Source organism: Budorcas taxicolor, chromosome 2 (genome assembly GCF_023091745.1).
Source record: "Budorcas taxicolor isolate Tak-1 chromosome 2, Takin1.1, whole genome shotgun sequence".
In the NCBI taxonomy this organism is placed as follows: Eukaryota; Metazoa; Chordata; class Mammalia; order Artiodactyla; family Bovidae; genus Budorcas; species Budorcas taxicolor.
In genome coordinates, this window is record NC_068911.1 from 79,496,978 (window position 1) to 79,513,176 (window position 16,199).

General features: G+C 37.3%; 2 non-coding genes across 2 annotated transcripts; one reads left to right on the top strand and one right to left on the bottom strand.

Annotated features, from left to right (window-relative positions):
• Window positions 1-4,852: 4,852 nt before the first annotated feature.
• TRNAE-UUC (transfer RNA glutamic acid (anticodon UUC)) lies at window positions 4,853-4,925 on the top strand. The gene has a single exon. It is a non-coding gene; the product is annotated as a tRNA-Glu (tRNA).
• Window positions 4,926-15,896: 10,971 nt separating this feature from the next.
• TRNAL-CAA (transfer RNA leucine (anticodon CAA)) lies at window positions 15,897-15,978 on the bottom strand. Its single transcript has one exon. It is a non-coding gene; the product is annotated as a tRNA-Leu (tRNA).
• Between the last annotated feature and the right edge of the window lie 221 nt (window positions 15,979-16,199).

The window sequence follows — 16,199 nt, forward strand, 5'->3', positions numbered from 1 at the left end:
TGGGTTAGTCCCAGTGTTGCTTTGCAGAACACTATATGCACAAAATTGTGAATTGTTTGATATGTTTCCTAAAATCATATATTGCAGAAGTATACCTTATTAGATATATAAAATACGTATGTCAGAGAGAAACTTTTCCTGCTCATTTGGTATCTTCTGAACCTGACAGGTTTGTCAAATGAATGAATAACTCTGGCTATTAGCATTACTACATACATTCAAAATGTGTGAACCTTATTATAAAAATTCCTTCCTTTTTGTAAAGAGCACTACATGCATATACATATAACTCCTGTCATATACAAAGTCTAACTATGTGTCTAACAAGAAGTTGTAACAGTAGGTTTTCAGATAGCCTAAATTTACAATCATGAATATCAGAAAAGAGCTACTGCAAAATGAATTTTTAAGAAATGTTTGGAAGAATTTAAGAAACGTTTTGTGTTCAAAATTCAAAATCAATTTTAATTGTTATACCTAATTATAGTGTTTGAATTATACAGTTTTGAATATTATAAATAGATCTAGCACAAGAAAAAGGAAAAATAGGAAAATATTTACTTTTTGAAGTACAGTGATTTAATGTATAAAGCCAATAGAATAATTGTTACTTCTGCCAGATGGTATTTTACATTTTGATAAAAAGATATATTCTTAATCATATATGTCAAGAAAAAGGGACCATATGTTGTTAAACACTTCCAATTTGTCATTTAATTTAAAAGGCACTACTGATATTGCCATAATTTTTTTGGTGACGTGGCCTAAGTATCCTTGGTGTCAATAAAATTTAATTTTCTCAAGTAATTTCCTTATTGTTCTTTGTTTGAGCAAATAACAAAGATTATTTTTTAGCACCTACAAAGAAAAGATGCCATAAAATGGATAAATCAGAATTCAGAGTATGTATTCAAGTTACTACTGGGTAAAAAAGCATAACCTCTGTTTCCAAGAAGCCTCTAAAATTTAACTTACTGCATTCTAGCAAAATAAGTAAAATACACAGGATAACTCAAATGATTCCAAATTGACATCCTTTAATTTCAGAAACCCAACATATTGTTAAGATTTTTAAAAAGCGGGGAGGAATTCCTTCGGGGTTCAGTAGTTCGGACTTCACCCTTCCGCTGCTGGGGGCACAGGTTTGAGTCCTTGGTCAGGAAATTGAGATCCAGCAAGCCCTGCACGTTGTTGCTGCATGTGTTAGTCGCTAAGTGGTGTCCAATTCTTTGTGACCCTATGGACTGTAGCCTGCCAGGCTCCTCTGTCCATGGGATACTCTGGGCAAGAATATTGGAGTGGGTAGCCATTTCCTTCTCCAGGGTATCTTCCCAACCCGGAAACGAACCCAAGTCTCCTGCATTGCAAGCAGATTCTTTACCACATGCGTCACTAGGGAAGCCAGTGTAGCAAAAATAAATAAATAATAAAGAGTAATAATTTGTATTACAAAGTAATTTTGATCAATACAAAAGGGTTTCTGATGAAAGAAACCGTATGGAAGACACAAAAAATAACATTTTATCTATAATGGGTAAAGGAAATTGATACTAGATGAGTATTAAAATAAAGGTTTTGTATAGATTTTTTTCATCTGCCTTTTGAAAAGGAAATTTGTTGGTCCTTTTTCCTCTGCCATTTTCCATCCAATTCTCCTTTCATTCTATAGGGCTTTATGTACTGATTTATTCTGGCTGAAAGTTTTAATTACCATGTACATTCCGAAGATTTGTAAATTTCTATTGTCTTTTCCAGGTTTTTCTTTGTTGTATTACAGGATGACAGAGGATGACATAGTTGGATGGCATCACTGATAAGATGGACATGACTTTGAGTAGGCTCCGGGAGTTGGTGATGGACAGGGAAGCCTGGCATGCTGCCACGGGGTCCATGGGGTCGCAAAGAGTTGGACATGACTGAGTGACTGAAATGAACTGAACTGATTACTATATCACCATTTATCATTCTCCAGTTGATGGGCATTTGGATTGTTTCTAGTTTTTTTGTTTTTTGCTATTATGAATACTATAAACATTCTCTATATTCCCTGGTCTATCTAAGCAAGAGATTCTCAAGACTATACCTACAAGTAAAATTGCTGGGTTCAAAGGCATGCATGTTGTCAATTTTAACTTGATAATGTCAAATTGTAATCCCATTTAACATTCAAACTTTCTTATTGCTCTACATCATCACTAGCATTTAATTTTGTTGGACTTCTTAATTTTTGCCAAGCTAATGAAAGTACAATGATGTATCATTTGCTTTAATTTACATATTCCTGATTACTAATAAAGTTGAATATCTTTCAAGTGTTAGTTAACCATTTATATTTACTCTTTTCTGAAATGCCAAGTCATGACTCTGGCACATTCTCTATTATGGAGTTATTATTATTATTGTTTTGTATACTTTCAAACTCTTCATTTTTCACTTCAGTAAAATGAAACCCAAAGAGGATACCTTACATGAGAAAGGTCATGTTGCTAGTTAGTAGCAGAATTAAAATTCATAGTAACCAGTGATTATTTTTTTAATTTGGTGGAAAAGCAACTGATATGCAATTAATGTCACCTCCTTCTATGTTATCATTTTATTTTTCTAAAGTGTTAACCGGTATAATTTTAGATGTCTGTGACACTTCGGAATGTATGTGACTACCTTCCTTCTAAAACAGGCAGATGCACGGGTTTAGCAGTCCACTGAGATTGGAATGCGGCTCCAAGGAGACGACACTCAACAGGGAAATTTGAAAAGTCATAGATCTGTTCATAATATTGGCAAATAATAGAGGAAATTGGTGAACAACTATCTAGGAAATCTTGGGGATAGAGTGAGGGAAATGTTCAGTTCAGTTCAGTTCAGTCGTTCAGTCGTGTTCGACTCTTTGCGACCCCATGAATCGCAGCACGCCAGGCCTCCCTGTCCATCACCAACTCCCAGAGTTCACCCAAACCCATGTCCATTGAGTCGGTGATGCCATCCAGCCATCTCATCCTCTGTCGTTCCCTTCTCCTCCTGCCCTCAATCCCTCCCAGCATCAGAGTCTTTTCCAATGAGTCAATTCTTCGCATGAGGTGGCCAAAGTATTGGAGTTTCAGCTTTAGCATCAGTCCTTCCAATGAACACCCAGGACTGATCTCCTTCAGAATGGACTGGTTGGATCTCCTGGCAGTCCAGGGGACTCTCAAAAGTCTTCTCCAACACCATAGTTCAAAAGCATCAATTCTTCAGTGTTCAGCTTTCTTTATAGTCCAACTCTCACATCCGTACATGACCACTGGCAAAACCATAGTCTTGACTAGACGGACCTTTGTTGGCAAAGTCATGTCTCTGCTTTTCAATATGCTATCTAGGTTGGTCATAACTTTCCTTTCAGAGAGTAAGCATCTTTTAATTTCATGGCTGCAATTATCATGTAATTAATTCTCACAGATGAGTCTGGTCTTTCTTTTCACTGTGATCTCTACTCATTGTGATTAATTGATTAAGAGGCAAAATCAAAATACCGTGTATTTCTTAGTGTTTTTCATGAATACCATGGGTGGTACACAAGATGATTTTGGACATCTGTGCACATCTTTTATATTAATGGATACATACTTATTTTGATGTATACTAAAAGAATATATAAAAAACATATCAGACCTTTAATTTAATGACTATTATTGCGTAATATGACAATTTCTTCTAAAACCATCTATTTAAGGAAAAATATTAAGTAAACAATGACACAAATAATAAGCAGATATGGGAAAAATTGTGAAAATGGCACAAATATAACCAAATTTGGGAAACCCGGGATGATGATTATGATCATAGATAAATCTGGGTTGATAAATTAACTCCATTACGTCCTATGTGTATGAATCTGGGAAGTTATTTACTTTCCTTGGCTGTACTGATTGGTATATGAGTTGCTTTAGCAAAGACCAAAATAGTAATGGCTTAAACAGTTATCCAAAATCACTGCGATGGTGACTGCAGCCATGAAATTAAAAGATGCTTGCTCCTTGGAAGAAAATCTATGACCAATCTAGACAGTATATTAAAAAGCATAGACATTACTTTGCCTACAAATTTCCGTATAGTCAAAGCTTTGGTTTTTCCAGTAATCATGTATGGACATGAGAGTTGGATCGTAAAGAATGCTGAGTGTTGAAGAATTGATGCTTTTGAACTGTGGTGTCAGAGAAAACTCTTGAGGGTCCCCTGGAGAGCAAGGAGATCAAAACAGTATCCTAAAGGAAATCAATCCTGAATATTCATTGGAAGGACTGATGATGAAGCTGAAGCTCCAAAACTTTGGCCACCTGATGTGAAGAACCAACTCATTGGAAAAGACCCTGATGCTGGGAAAGATTGAAGGCAGGAAGAGAAGGGGATTACAGAGGATGAGATCGTTGGATGGCATCACCGATTCAATGGACATGAGTTTGAGCAAGCTCTGGGACATAGTGAAAGACAGGGAAGCCCGGCATGGTGCACTCCGTGGTGCCCCGAAGAGTCGAACACGACTGAGCAACTGAGCGATGACAAAACAAGTTGTCACGTTTCTTTCTGTCTCACCTGAAGATCACAGTAGTGAGGGGGTCAGAGTGGCACTGCTCCATGAGGCTCTCAGAAGCCTGGGGTCTGTCTCCCAGCTATGCCATCATCCTCTCATATTATGGCATGTGGGAAAGGGAAGGAGGAATCAGGGGCAAGCAGCTTTTAGGTAAGAGCTTGAACTAGAACTTACGCATAATCACTTCTGTTTACACTCTGATGGCTAACTGCTAGAGAGACTGTCATCTCTAGTGGGAAGGAAGAAGACAATGGACATCAAGCATCAAAGGACAATGAGGGGAAGTCCCCGGTGGTCCAGTGGTTAGGACTCTGTGCTTTCATTGCTGAGGGCCTGGGTTCAATCCCTGGTTGGGGAACTAAGATTCCATAAACACATGGTGCAGCCAGAAAAAAAAAAAAAAAAAAAAAAGACAGTGAACCCTGAGAGATGGAAAACAAGTGAACAGAGTGCTCTAGTTCTTCCAGCTGTCCCAGTTTACTGCCTGGAGAAAATGTCCAAGCCTCAACACAGGAAGAAAAGAACTCAGGTGAGCCCAGAGGCCTACCAGAATTGGAGAGACAGAGGTGGGAGTCTGCAGAAGCCAGGCTGCTAGAGCTCATCAGGCAGAGAACTAGAGAGGAGGGAGATACACAGGCAGAATACCAGAGATCTGCAGAGGGACCACCCTGAATATTCAGCTGACTGGTAATCAGTGCATGCATGTGGCTGGGGAGAGAACCATTGAAAGAATGAGAGGGTGGAGTGGTTCATAAGGGCCGGGAATAATCATAATAATAAAAACTAGCCTTAGGAAAAAAACCTTACAATTAAAACAGCATCAGTAAGAGCACCAAGAATGGTGTGTTTCAGTAACGTGAAAAGCAGGTTTGGTACTACTTAAAGAGCTTAGAAGCAGGACCCTAAAGGATCAAAATATGTCTAAGTAACGGAATCAGATTTAATGCTGGGTTATCTTTTCTCCCCAAGCTGATTCTTAAATTCATATGGAAATGTAAAGGACTTAAAATAACCAAAACAACTGTGGGAAAAAAAGAAAATAAAGGTAAATTATTTATACTACTTGACTCCAAGACTTATTACATAGCTACAATAATCCAGACTGTGGTATCTGACAGTTCTAGAATCAAATCTTGGTTCCATCTTGTACTTACCTTGGGCAAGTCACCTAATCTCTGTAAGCTTGAGTCTTCGTCTCTACAAAATCAAAATAATATTAACAACCTGGTAGGATTATGTGACTAAATGAAGTAGTGCATATGATGCACTTAGCATAGTACTGGGCCTCTAAAAATAATGTCAGCTTTTACTATCACTCAGCCTCAACCTCTAGAAGACAGGGACTGTGTCTTGATTATCACTGTATCCTTTGGGGCCTTAGAAGGAAATCGAGGTTCAACTATCTCAGGCAAAGAGTTAACAAGAAAATAGTTGACCATGTGCTTAAAAGTCCAACACCATCATATTTCAAATGATGAGCATGAAATGGAGAAAATCCAAGTTTCAAGCCCAGGGGCTTCCCAGGTGGCACCAGTGGTAAAGAACTCACCAGCCAATGCAGGAGACGTAAGAGACAGGGTTTTGATCCCTGGGTTGGGAAGATCCCCTGGAGGAGAGATGGCAACCCATTCCAGTATTCTTTCCCAGAGAAACCCATGTACAGAGGAGTCTGGTGGACTACAGTCCATAGGGTTGCAAAGAGTTAGACATGACTAAAGCGACTTAGCATATGGCACACAAGTTTCAAGCCCAGGTCAATCTTTTCTAATGATTCACACCTTCTCTCTTCTCAAATACTTTGGCTTTAGAATACCTTAATAATTATTTATATATTTACATAGGACTTTAAAAGCAGATTTGTAACATTTTGTCTAGGATAGTATTTAGAATGAAGCATATTCAGCTTGAAAAATATGGATAACCAAAGAGTATGGTATGATAGGTAGAATTATCCAATAGTTTAAACTTCATTTCTAATAATCCCAAATTCAAGGAATAGATAGTATTAACAATAAGAAAAAGCTCTGGTTTCAGAATAGTATATTTAGAATAGCCATGGTGGCCTATGAGCTGAATATACAAATGTAAGCAAATGACATATGATATTGAGTCATTTTTTTGTCTATAAGAATTTCAATATTAAATATCTAGTGACCACTATTTCACATCTCCAGAGTCTACCCATTTCACTTTGTAGCAAAAAAAAAAACACAAAAAAACAAAAAAACACAAAAAATATCAAATCCTGCTTATCATACTTTAAATCCCAACACAAATGCCCCCAAGCAAATCCTTAAAATCACTACCCAATCCATCTGACCCCCTTCTAATGGTTTTACATATTCCTGAGTCTATTCTTAAGATCTCTTCACTGTTTTTTCAGAGAAGGCAATGTCACCCCACTCCAGTACTCTTGCCTGGAAAATCCCATGGATGGAGGAGCCTGGAAGGCTGCAGTCCATGGGGTCACTGAGGGTCGGACACGACTGAGAGACTTCACATTCACTTTTCACTTTCACGCATTGGAGAAGGAAATGGCAACCCACTCCAGCGTTCTTGCCGGGAGAATCCCAGGGACGTGGGAGCCTGGTAGGCTGCCGTCTATGGGGTCGCACAGGGTCGGACACGAATGAAGTGACTTAGCTGCAGCAGCATTGTTTTTTGCTTCAAAATATGCATGTTTTGTTATTAACCTTGCATTAACATTCCCAAATTTTGCCTTTCTTCAGTGAGATGGAACTGGCATGTAATGTAATTCTGCTAGCATACACAGGAAAAATGACTGTGGTAATAATCCACAGTTAAAAGCTGACTTCATCACACATGATGGCTGATAAAGAATACATTTAATTTTAATCTTAAAAAATTATTTTCTATTTTGGTGGATGACTAATCTTCATCATATTTTCTCTCCTCACCCCTCCAAGGCTGCCTGCCCCTTTCATACAGTGTTATGCTTCTGGCCATTTTCACAGGCACACTCAGTGCTTTTAGGATACATATCGCTCTCCTTACCAAGACCTACAGTTACAAAGTTCACCAAAATCTCCATCTTTCTCATTTGTATACTTCTTAAACTCCCCCTCTCCTTTCTTGTTCAAGAAAGCATATGCAAGGATGTAATTTCTTCCTATTTTTGCCATTGACTAGGCCCCTTTTAGAATCCTATATCTAGCTTTTATCACATTTTGAGAAAAAGAACAACCAACAATAGTAATTGTTTTAATAATAGAAAGCATGAATAAGGATGAGAGTCATTTGGGGGTTTTAACCTAGAAAATAAAACTAACAAGTGAATTCAATTGAATGTTATTTCGAGAAAAATACCGAATATTCTATATTCCACATAAGATATAGCATGACAGTTTTGAAGAGCTTCATTAGCTATGATCAAAGAAGGCAAGGATAGCATCAAATATTTCAGTTCTTGAGAGTTTTAAAATAACAGGCACAGGGAGACACCCAAATTTTTGGCTGATAATGTCCTATCTTCCATTTACTACCTGGGGAGTTTATAAGTGAACAAAACTAAAGTATCTTTCCTAAAATTGTTAGGGTAGAGAGTGCCCAAAAGAAAGCAGAAGAGTGAAGACAGTGTCTCTAGATTACGGCTTCTTTTATTTTTTAATTTTAAGTGATCACTTAGAGATGCTATTTATGTGTATTCTCACTTAAGGCAATTGGCTGTATCAGATCACCACTAAAAATGTAACTGCTTTTCTACCCCAGGATTCAAAGAAATAAAATACTGTCATTTATTATTTGTTTCAATATGCACAATATTGTTTGCATAAAATCCAGTCTCCTCTTAAGAATTGGAAAAAAAAATTTTTTCTTAATTTTATAAAATCCTGAAACTTACACTTAGCTCCTGTTTTAACAGAAAAATATTTGTGAACCACTGGTTAGGACTTACATAAAATTTAAACCTTTTATAAAATAAATTTGATCCACTTAGAAATAGGAAAATTAAATTAGAAATGTGTTAAATATCAGAAAATACTGCTCTATTTAAACTTCAAAAGCTTTCTTAGCCTCTAATGAGGTAGCTTAAACAAGATTATCTTTGTTGGATGATATTAATTAGATCTATAAAAAGTCTTATTATTAGATATAACTATTTTTGTAATGAACTTATTTGATTTGTGGATTAGTTCACTATAAACCCTGTTAATCTTTTTTCCTTAGCATTTTGTGATAGCTTTGTATAATTATTGTATATTTAATAAATTAAACAATAACCTTAACGCTTTAAAATGTTAGTGTAAATACATGAATTCCAAACAATTTGGGAGAAAATAAACTAATTCATGAAGAGGATTTAATGTTCATGAATGACGAGTTCTCTGTAGGTAGATGGTAACATTCACAATAAATCTCAGCCATTGAGTACAATGTTCAAAGTACAAATAATTTGATTAAGAATTAAATAAACACAGATTACTTTTCCCTACTGAGAAAGAATTTTTTATTTCATGTTTCAAAACATGATTGGACCATCAATACTTACAAGAGCAACTGAACTATTAATCATTCTCATAAAAAAATTAATATTCACATGCAATGCAATGTCAAATCATGTATGTACACACATGTATAAATGCTAATTTATGTAAATTTATAAGAAGTAACTTTATGAGACTAACATGTTAAAAAGGCTTGCTAGAGTTGTGATACCAACCAAGGTATCTGTGCTATGCAATTGCCTTGAAGGTGACATCTTTATAACAAGATACTTTGGACATTTGGCATTATGCCAAATTTCATTAGGCTGTGTGTTGCTAATGAATTTTTTTTTTAAGGTTTATTTATTTATTTTCATTTTTCATTTTCTGACCCTAGCAGTTCTTCATTGCTGAGTGCTGGCTTTCGCTAGTTACAGCAAGTGTGGGCTACCCTCAAGTTGTGGTTCGCAGGCTTCTCATCTCAGTGTCTTTTCTTGTTGGCGGAGCACAAGCTTCTTCCCTGTTGAGAAGCACAGGCTTTAGGCATGCAGGCTTGGCTCAGACGGTGAAGTGTCTGTCTACAATGCCGAGACCTGGGTTCGATCCCTGGGTCAGGAAGATCCGCTGGAGAAGGAAATGGCAACCCACTCCAGTACTCTTGCCTAGAAAATCCCATGGATGGAGGAGCTTGGTGCAGGCTACTGTCCGTGGGGTCGCAAAGGGTCGGGCACGACTGAGTGACTTCACTTTCTTTCTTTCTTCAGTAGTTGCAGCTTGTGGGCTCAGTAGTTGTGGTACACAGACTTAGTTGCTCCACGGCATGTGGGATCCTCCCAGACCAAGGATCAAACGTGTGTCCCCTGCATTGCAAGGATTCTTAACCACTGGACCATCAAGTAAGGTCTCTAATGAATTTTTTTTTAATGAAATGTGTTTATTAGAAGGATAAACTCCAAATAAACACAAGAAGTTTTCTTGCGCACTTGACAATTGCATAAGAAAAAGATACCTTAACAGAGTCCACAGGACTTTGCTTACTCTATAAAAGGAGTTGTAAGGTAGTTCTAATGAATTTTTAATTGTTTGGAAGAATTTTTAAATAACTCTAAAAGAAACACACCCATTGCATGTTACTTTGCGAAGTCAATTCCATTTTTCCTAACCTACATATTTTTAGACATTGCTAATAAGTAACTAAATAATCAATAATGGGACACATGAAAAAGATTCAAAACTACTAAGGACTAAGCAAACTGAAAAACTCAATAGGCTCTTTTATTACAGAAAAAGAGGATTTATTTTAATGGCAATACAGTGTTTTTTAATCTTAACAAAGGGATAATAACAAAAACCAAAACAAATAACAAAATAGCACAAGTCTAGAGCAGATTGTGACTTTGTGACTTTAACTGCTCTGGGCCTTAGTATGCACAACTAGAGAGTGTTTTTCAACTTCTTCCTCTTCTTTACCTTATTCTAGTACAAGAACATTTTCTCAGACAGAACCTTACATGGAGCATCAGTACATAAAACAGAATAACGTCAAACTGCTCTGTTGATATGGTGGGTGAGAAAACTTGGCGCCCTCTGTAAATTTGTTTACGTTATTTTTTACTGCATAAAACTTTCAAAGAAAGCTTGCTGATTTTGCTTTTGCTTCTGGGTTGCATATACTCAACCCCCCCAAAAAAGGATTTCACAGCATAAAAAAATTTAAACAATCATTCTTCCCTCTTCAAACACTTTTACATCTAAATTGTTGATCAATCTGGATTTCATTTTTGCGTAAGGAGTCAAGTAGGTCTCTAAATTCTCGTTTCTTTCAAGATGACAACCTAACGGTTCTTCACGTTATTAAGTAATCTGTCTTTATCTGTCTGATTTGAAATGCCACACTCCTGCACTAAGTTCTCACATATCACATCTACTGGCTTCTCTGGTGGCTCGGTCGGTAAAGAATCCCCTTGCAACGCAGGAGACACGGGTTTGATCCCTTTGTGGGGAAGATCAGGGAAGACCCCCTAGAGAAGTAAATGACAACTCACTCTAGTATTCTTGCCTGGAAAATCATGGACAGAGGAGCCTGGCAGGCGACAGTTCACGGGGTCACAAAGAGTCTGACACGACTTAGCGACTAAACCACCACCATTTCTATTTCCTAGTACTTTAGCTTTAGGGATAATTCTATCTCCACCGACTGCCAAAAGCAAGTGCTTTTTTTTCCCTAAACTATGAAGATTTTCCTGGTGACTCAGACGGTAAAGCATCTGCCTACTATGTGGGAGACCCAGGTTTGATCTCTGGGTTGGGAAGATCCGCTGGAGAAGGAAATGGCAACCCACTCCAGTACTCTTGCCTGGAAAATCCCATGGACGGAGGGGCGTTGTAGGCTACAGTCCATGGGGTTGCAAAGAGTCGGACTCGACTGAGCGATTTCACTTTCACTTTCATGAAGATTTTTCAGTTTCATATACTATAATTGTTAACATTTTGTATATCTTTTCATGCCACATTTACTATTGTTTATTGCTACCTGTATAAAACATGCTGATATCGATTGCAATGGTAATCAAATAAAGACATAAATAAAATGTTAGCATTAGGGGTTAATAGCATGAATTCTAGAGCCAGAATGTGGACAATTATGCTACTTGTTAAATAGGCTTGTTATGAGGATTAAATGGCTTAATATTTGTAAAGCATTTAGTAAACATTATGTGTTATTATTATAGTTATTGCATATGACCTATAAATCAATTGACTTTGTATATGATATTCAATCTTTTTCATTTGCTACTCTTAAATTTTAACATGACAATTTAACTTACCAATGTCTACATTTAGTCTTTTCCAACACTACATCTCTAACTCTCTGATTCTCTGACACAATCTGAGTGTCCTACAATTCAATACTATTCTGATACTAACTACCCTCACTACCCAGAGTCAGTGTTGGACTTCACAAGTTTAAGGACTCAGTCTCATAATACTGCTCTCACTCAAACATCAGGCCTAAGTACCAAGTCCCTGGTACCAGACAGTCCACATCTGTCTAACTTGGCTACAAATTCCAGAGTTCCTATTACCTCTTCTCCCTCCAAGGTGTGATAATTTGCTAGAATGACTCATAGAACTCAAGAAAATGCTATGCCTATAACTCCAGTTTATTATGAAAGACACAAAGGAACAGGCAGATGGAAAAGGACATAGGGTGGGGAAGGCACAGGGCTTCCTTGTCCTCTCCAGGTGTGCCACCCTCCCACCAACCTGACCTGTTCATCACTCTGGAAGCTCTCTAAGTTTCAAAAAGTTCAATATCCAGCCCCTCTCCCCTCCTGGAAGTCAGTGGGTGGGGGTGCAAGTTCCTAGCCTCTAATTGCTTGGTCTTTCTGGTGACCAGTCCCATCCTGAGGCTATCTAGGGACCTTATTCTAAGTTATCTCATTAGCATAAACTTAAGTGTGATATAAAGGGGCTGATTATGAATGACAAAGGTCGCTCCTAGCACTCAGAAAGAACCGCGGACAAAAGCCAAAGATATTGCTTATTATGGGGCTTCCCAGGTGGCTTAATGATAAAGAATCTGCCGCCAGTGCAGGAGACACAGGAAATGCGGCTTCGATCCCTGGGTTGGGAAGATCCCCTGGAGGAGGAAATGGCAACCCACTCCAGTATTCTTGCTTGGGAAATCCCATGGACAGAGGAGCCCGATGGGCTACAGTTCATGGGGTTGCAAAAAGTCAAACAGGACTTAGCGACTGCGCATGCACATACTGCTTATTATTCCACAATAGTAGGTATTCTACGTCCTTTGTCCTTCCTGAGCTCACACAGGACTAAAGTTCCCAGCCCCTTAGGAGTTGGCCAGGGAGATATGATACTTCAAATCAATCAACTATGAGAAGAAGTGATGTGTTTTGCCTCTCGGGCTGAGGCGGTAAAAAGCCACTGTGCAATTTTCCAGTTCCCTTCCCCCCCCGCAGCAGCAAATGTGGGTGTCTTGTGGTAAGAAACTGGAGCCAGAAAATCAAAGAAGATGCGATTGCTAAGTGACACATGAATGATAGCTGCCTTGAAGAATTACATCAAGGATAGTGACCTTTGAGGGACAGAGAAATAATCTTCTACGTGTTAAACCACTAAGATTTTAACTCTTGTTTGTTACCACAACATAAACATAGCCTCTTTTGCCTAGTCTCTCTTTTTTTAGTGTATATTCCTTTTCTATAATCTTCCTGGGACTGTGACTGGAAGCCGTATATCAGAATTCCAGCAGGAAACAGAGGCACATTCAAAAGATAGTTTCATCAAAGATCTGGGCATGTTTGAAGGAATTCAACTGAAAGTACCTGCCAACATGAAGGTATTACTCTCCCTAGACTTGAGGGGCAGAGGGAGGTAGTAGTAACCAAAGCTGAAATGAGAGTGTTGCTATGGGGGATGGGCCACCTGACAGGAGCTCTGGCCTCGGTAGAATTCAGTCTCAAGCTAAGACCAACTTCCAGATGATTCAGTCTTTGGGAACCAGTCTCCTAGGGCGGAGAGCAGGGTGAAGAGGATGAACAGCAGGAAATATTCAGCACACTTCATCAAGTCACTCCAAATCTTGCTGTAGAATACTGACTTAACAAACGACATCTAAGGAGGACTTTCATGGCCAAACTACATCTTGACAATCACCCTGAAAATCATAAGGATCAAGAAAAATGCACTGACGTTAGGGACTGTCCTGGGATATGGTTCTTTTGTTCTTCAACCAAAAGAACTATGGACACTTTCCCTTTGATTAGTGCATGAGGATCTGAAAATTAACACTTTTAGAAATAAAAACATTGAACGGATATATTTATCAATAAACTGAGTAAAATTCAAAATAATTTTGGATACCCAGCAAATGTTTTACCCTAGTTTATTATGTATTCTTTCAGTTCAGGAACCTAATCTTATCAGTCTTTATAACCCTAATATCGAGTACAGTTTTCCCTATTGCCTATCATATCGATATAAAGTAAATCTTTAAGAGAGAATTTCTTGCATGATTCTAATCACATTCTTGTGTTATTTCTTTTTACTTTCCACAATGACCTCTACATTTACACGGATCTCTACATCATTAATACAACATGTTAACTTTCAATTTTATGCTCCTATTTTATATGCCTTTTTGCTACTTCTTTGTCATTTTATACCTATGACTCTGTTCCAGATCTTACTCAAAACATCTTATATCTTCCCTTATCTAATCATACCCCATCTAAAACATTCCCCTTCAGTACTTGTTCAGTTTTCACAACAACTATTCTTGATTATCTGTATTAAATATTAAAAGAATTAAAAGAACTAAATATCTACCATGGCCCGGCCCGGCAATGTTACATATGGTTTCATACAATTGACATTATTAATTTTTTGTATAAGAAAACATTATGTTTATGTTTGAACATGCCAGTGTAAGAAATTATTGGTCCAATCATGTCAGATCAAGTAATGAGCACACATAATAAACTTCTAATACAGATGATTTCTCTTGAGCTGGTACAAAGCACCAGAATAAGCAAGTATGGTCTTTCTTGAGCTTTGTTTATACAGTGGTTATATGTTTGTCATTTAAATTAATTTTCTTACTAAATTTTTTTTGGAATTAATCTCTTGTCATGTCAGCTATAGTTTGTTAGATTATATATAGAGACTATATATTTTTTCAATCACATTCATTCCCCAGAACCTAGTTATGTGGAATACCTACTTAACAAACATTTACTGGTTAATTATAAATAATCAGAAAGTCCAATTTTCCTTACAGTGGGCTAATTTTTTGGATACATAGTGATATAACCACTTTCATCAGAGAAAAGAGAATTCCACTATATATTAATAATTTTTAAAATGAGCTCTGAACATAAGAAGACCATTCTTCATAAAATATGTGTATACAGTAAATATCTATAACAATATTCAATTAAGTTTTTTCTTAAATTCTATTTGCATTGATTTTCCATTTTATATCACCCATATCTTTACAATATATGTTGATATTACCTTCATCATTTTCAACCTCTTCCTTGCTCTGTGATGTTCATTAATATAAATTATTTTGAAATTCAGTAAATAATTTTCAATTTAATCTCTACAATTTAAAATGATGTTTTTTTAAGCCTTTAACAAAACCTGTAAATGTAGCCAGTTTCATATTGTTCTTATCTAATGAGAAAACAATTACCCCCAAACTACCGCCCTTTGCCACTAGATGGCGCCTATGACTAAGTAACAATCTCTATTCTTTAAGTTAAACTATTTGGAAAAAACCCTGTCTTCCTTTGAGGTAAATCCCGTAAGTGAATTTTCAGGTTTGGTGAAATTTATCTCCTTAAGATTTAAAGAAAAGTTCATTTTAAACAATACAGATTAAGATCTTTTTAAAATGAGCCTTCAATTATGTCCATTGAGTTGGTGATGCCATCCAGTCATCTCATCCTCTGTTGTCCCCTTCTCTTGCCTTTGGTCTTCCCCAGCATCAGGGTCTTTTCCAATGAGTCGGCTCTTTGCATCAGATGGCCAAAGTATTGGAGCTTCAGCTTCAGCATCAGTGCTTCCAATGAATATTCAGGGTTGATTTCCTTTAGGATTGACTGGTTTGATCTCCTTGCCGTCCAAGGAACTCTCAAGAGTCTTCTCCAATATCACAGTTCAAAGGCGTCAATTTTTCAGTGCCCAGCCTTTTTAATTGTCCAGATCTCACATTCATACATGACTACTGGAGAAACCATAGCTTTGACTATACAGACATTTGTAGGCAAAGTAATGTCTCTGCTTTTTAATACACTGTCTAGGTTTGTCATCGTTTTTCTTCCAAGGAGCCAACATCTTTTAATTTCACTGAGAAATGCCGTGAGCAGGATTCTAACCTGAGCGGGCAGACCCCATTGGATTTTGAATCCAATGCCTTGACCACCCAGCCATCACAGCTCTATTTCCAGATACCACTTCTTAAAAGCAACTGCTAGCAGCAAATATTTCCTTTCCCCCAACTTTGTTTTAAAATGCAGCTACTTCTAATGTTAAATAATCAAATAAAGCAGGCAGATAGAATTATTAGAATTGGGTCAAATCCTACTGATGAATTGCATAGACCTTCACATGTTTTATAGCATTTATAGCATGTCATACTTTATGACATTTGAGTACTA